Source organism: Pseudophryne corroboree, chromosome 6, assembly GCF_028390025.1.
Source record: "Pseudophryne corroboree isolate aPseCor3 chromosome 6, aPseCor3.hap2, whole genome shotgun sequence".
In the NCBI taxonomy this organism is placed as follows: domain Eukaryota; kingdom Metazoa; phylum Chordata; class Amphibia; order Anura; family Myobatrachidae; genus Pseudophryne; species Pseudophryne corroboree.
Window position 1 is genome coordinate 353417345 of NC_086449.1, and position 5150 is coordinate 353422494.

Below are 5150 nucleotides of genomic sequence, written 5' to 3' on the forward strand. Positions count from 1 at the left end.
GAGTCACAAAAGGAGGCTGTATATGCAGTACCCCCTTGACAAACGTCTGAACTTCAGGCACTGAAGCCAGTTCTTTCTGGAAGAAAATTGACAGGGCCGAAATTTGAACCTTAATGGACCCTAATTTTAGGCCCATAGACAGTCCTGTTTGCAGGAAATGCAGGAAACGACCCAGTTGAAATTCCTCTGTAGGGGCCTTCCTGGCCTCACACCACGCAACATATTTACGCCAAATACGGTGATAATGTTGCACGGTTACATCCTTCCTGGCTTTGATCAGGGTAGGGATGACTTCATCCGGAATGCCTTTTTCCTTCAGGATCCGGCGTTCAACCGCCATGCCGTCAAACGCAGCCGCGGTAAGTCTTGGAACAGACAGGGTCCCTGCTGGAGCAGGTCCTTTCTTAGAGGTAGAGGCCACGGGTCCTCCGTGAGCATCTCTTGAAGTTCTGGGTACCAAGTCCTTCTTGGCCAATCCGGAGCCACGAGTATAGTCCTTACTCCTCTCCTTCTTATGATTCTCAGTACCTTGGGTATGAGAGGCAGAGGAGGGAACACATACACTGACTGGTACACCCACGGTGTTACCAGAGCGTCCACAGCTATTGCCTGAGGGTCCCTTGACCTGGCGCAATATCTGTCTAGTTTTTTTGTTGAGGCGGGACGCCATCATGTCCACCTTTGGTTTTTCCCAACGGTTCACAATCATGTGGAAGACTTCTGGGTGAAGTCCCCACTCCCCCGGGTGGAGGTCGTGTCTGCTGAGGAAGTCTGCTTCCCAGTTGTCCACTCCCGGAATGAACACTGCTGACAGTGCTATCACATGATTTTCCGCCCAGCGAAGAATCCTTGCAACTTCTGCCATTGCCCTCCTGCTTCGTGTGCCGCCCTGTCTGTTTACGTGGGCGACTGCCGTGATGTTGTCCGACTGGATCAACACCGGCTGACCCTGAAGCAGAGGCCTTGCTTGACTTAGGGCATTGTAAATGGCCCTTAGTTCCAGGATATTTATGTGAAATGACGTTTCCATGCTTGACCACAAGCCCTGGAAATTTTTTCCCTGCGTGACTGCTCCCCAGCCTCTCAGGCTGGCATCCATGGTCACCAGGACCCAGTCCTGAATGCCGAATCTGCGGCCCTCTAGAAGATGAGCACTCTGCAACCACCACAGGAGAGACACCCTTGTCCTTGGAGACAGGGTTATCCGCTGATGCATCTGAAGATGCGATCCGGACCATTTGTCCAGCAGATCCCACTGAAAAGTTCTTGCGTGGAATCTGCCGAATGGAATCGCTTCGTAAGAAGCCACCATTTTTCCCAGGACCCTTGTGCATTGATGCACTGACACTTGGCCTGGTTTTAGGAGGTTCCTGACTAGCTCGGATAACTCCCTGGCTTTCTCCTCCGGGAGAAACACCTTTTTCTGGACTGTGTCCAGAATCATCCCTAGGAACAGCAGACGTGTCGTCGGAATCAGCTGCGATTTTGGAATATTTAGAATCCACCCGTGCTGTCGTAGTACTACTTGAGATAGTGCTACTCCGACCTCTAACTGTTCCCTGGACCTTGCCCTTATCAGGAGATCGTCCAAGTAAGGGATAATTAAGACTCCTTTTCTTCGAAGAAGAATCATCATTTCGGCCATTACCTTGGTAAAGACCCGGGGTGCCGTGGACAATCCAAACGGCAGCGTCTGAAACTGATAGTGACAGTTCTGTACCACAAACCTGAGGTACCCTTGGTGAGAAGGGCAAATTGGGACATGGAGGTAAGCATCCTTGATGTCCAGAGACACCATATAGTCCCCTTCTTCCAGGTTCGCTATCACTGCTCTGAGTGACTCCATCTTGAATTTGAACCTTTGTATGTAAGTGTTCAATGATTTCAGATTTAAAATAGGTCTCACCGAGCCGTCCGGCTTCGGTACCACAAACAGCGTGGAATAATACCCCTTTCCCTGTTGTAGGAGGGGTACCTTGATTATCACCTGCTGGGAATACAGCTTGTGAATGGCTTCCAATACCGCCTCCCTGTCAGAGGGAGACGTTGGTAAAGCAGACTTCAGGAACCGGCGAGGGGGAGACGTCTCGAATTCCAATTTGTACCCCTGAGATACTACCTGCAGGATCCAGGGGTCCACTTGCGAGTGAGCCCACTGCGCGCTGAAATTCTTGAGACGACCCCCCACCGTACCTGAGTCCGCTTGTAAGGCCCCAGCGTCATGCTGAGGACTTGGCAGAAGCGGGGGAGGGCTTCTGTTCCTGGGAAGAGGCTGCCTGCTGCAGTCTTTTTCCCCTTCCTCTGCCCCGGGGCAGATATGAGTGGCCTTTTGCCCGCTTGCCCTTATGGGGACGAAAGGACTGAACCTGAAAAGACGGTGTCTTTTTCTGCTGAGAGGTGACCTGGGGTAAAAAGGTGGATTTTCCAGCCGTTGCCGTGGCCACCAGGTCCGATAGACCGACCCCAAATAACTCCTCCCCTTTATACGGCAATACTTCCATATGCCGTTTGGAATCCGCATCACCTGACCACTGTCGCGTCCATAACCCTCTTCTGGCAGAAATGGACAGCGCACTTACTCTTGATGCCAGAGTGCAAATATCCCTCTGTGCATCTCGCATATATAGAAATGCATCCTTTAAATGCTCTATAGTCAATAATATACTGTCCCTGTCCAGAGTATCAATATTTTCAGTCAGGGAATCCGACCAAGCCAGCCCCGCACTGCACATCCAGGCTGAGGCGATTGCTGGTCGCAGTATAACACCAGTATGTGTGTATATACTTTTTAGGATATTTTCCAGCTTCCTATCAGCTGGCTCTTTGAGGGCGGCCGTATCAGGAGACGGTAACGCCACTTGTTTTGATAAGCGTGTGAGCGCCTTATCTACCCTAGGGGGTGTTTCCCAACGCGCCCTAACCTCTGGCGGGAAAGGGTATAATGCCAATAATTTTTTAGAAATTAGCAGTTTTTTATCGGGGGAAACCCACGCTTCATCACACACCTCATTTAATTCATCTGATTCAGGAAAAACTACGGGTAGTTTTTTCACACCCCACATAATACCCTTTTTTGTGGTACTTGTAGTATCAGAAATGTTCAAAACCTCCTTCATTGCCGTGATCATGTAACGTGTGGCCCTACTGGAAAATACGTTTGTTTCCTCACCGTCGACACTGGAGTCAGTGTCCGTGTCTGGGTCTGTGTCGACCATCTGAGGTAACGGGCGCTTTAGAGCCCCTGACGGTGTTTGAGACGCCTGGACAGGTATTAACTGTTTTTCCGGCTGTCTCATGTCGTCAACAGTCTTTTGTAAAGTGCTGACGCTATCACGTAATTCCTTCCATAAGACCATCCAGTCAGGTGTCGACTCCCTAGGGGGTGACATCACTATTACAGGCAATTGCTCCGCCTCCATACCATTTTCCTCCTCATACATGTCGACACAACGTACCGACACACAGCACACACACAGGGAATGCTCTGATAGAGGACATGACCCCACTAGCCCTTTGGGGAGACAGAGGGAGAGTTTGCCAGCACACACCAGAGCGCTATATATATAGAGGGATAACCTTATATAAGTGTTTTTCCCTTATATAGCTGCTGTATTTATTAATCTGCCAAATTAGTGCCCCCACTCTCTTGTTTTACCCTGTTTCTGTAGTGCAGGACTGCAGGGGAGAGCCAGGGAGCTTCCCTCCAACGGAGCTGTGAGGGAAAATGGCGCTTGTGTGCTGAGGAGATAGGCTCCGCCCCCTTCTCGGCGGCCTTTCTCCCGCTTTTTTAAGGAAAAACTGGCAGGGGTTAAATGCATCCATATAGCCCAGGAGCTATATGTGATGTATTTTAGCCATCTAAGGTGTTTTTATTGCGTCTCAGGGCGCCCCCCCCCCAGCGCCCTGCACCCTCAGTGACCGGAGTGTGAAGTGTGCTGAGAGCAATGGCGCACAGCTGCGGTGCTGTGCGCTACCTTATTGAAGACAGGACGTCTTCTGCCACCGATTTCCCGGACCTCTTCTGTCTCTGTAAAAGGGCCGGCGGCGCGGCTCTGGGACCCATCCATGGCTGGGCCTGTGATCGTCCCTCTGGAGCTAATGTCCAGTAGCCTAAGAAGCCCAATCCACTCTGCACGCAGGTGAGTTCGCTTCTTCTCCCCTTAGTCCCTCGGTGCAGTGAGCCTGTTGCCAGCAGGACTCACTGAAAATAAAAAACCTAATTTAAACTTTTACTCTAAGCAGCTCAGGAGAGCCACCTAGTATGCACCCTTCTCGTTCGGGCACAAAAATCTAACTGAGGCTTGGAGGAGGGTCATAGGGGGAGGAGCCAGTGCACACCAGGTAGTCCTAAAGCTTTTACTTTTGTGCCCAGTCTCCTGCGGAGCCGCTATTCCCCATGGTCCTTACGGAGTGCCCAGCATCCACTAGGACGTCAGAGAAACTTTATTATTCTTTTTTTTAAAACAGGAAATGTTAAAAACGGATATAGTTAATAAAAAAGCGGCAACCATGTGCCTACAAATCCTATGGATTCAAAAATAAAATTGTATCTATTTTTATTAGAACTTAAAATTATAGGTATGGCGTTCATGATTGTAACTGTCAATAACTGTTGTAATGAATAAATATATTTTTCTATGTATTATTTTTTTAATTAAAAATTTTTTCGTTCGTTATACACCTGCATAGCACACGATATTGGCTGTGAAGCGAGCCGACATTTCCTTTCGAACTGTACACAATTACCTAATTCTCAGATAAACTTCATAATTGGTTGTATGCAATACATACTTAACAGAAATTATTTTTGGAATCAAGGACAATTTTACAACCAAGTCAAGGGGACCGCGATGGGATCATCCTTTACACCGAGCTACGCAAATCTTTTCATGGCCAAATGGGAGGAGGAAAGAATTTGGCAAGAAAACCCGTATAAAAAACATCTTATACTTTGGAAAAGATATATAGATGACCTACTGTTCGTGTGGGGTGGACCAAAAGAAATATTGACTGAATTTCTGGAATATATGAACAATAATGCTTATGGTTTAGAATTTACAACAACAGTTAGTAAAAAAAATGGTCATATACTTAGACCTAGAAATTTTTATTCAGGATCAGAAAATTTGCACAAGAAACCATACTAAGGA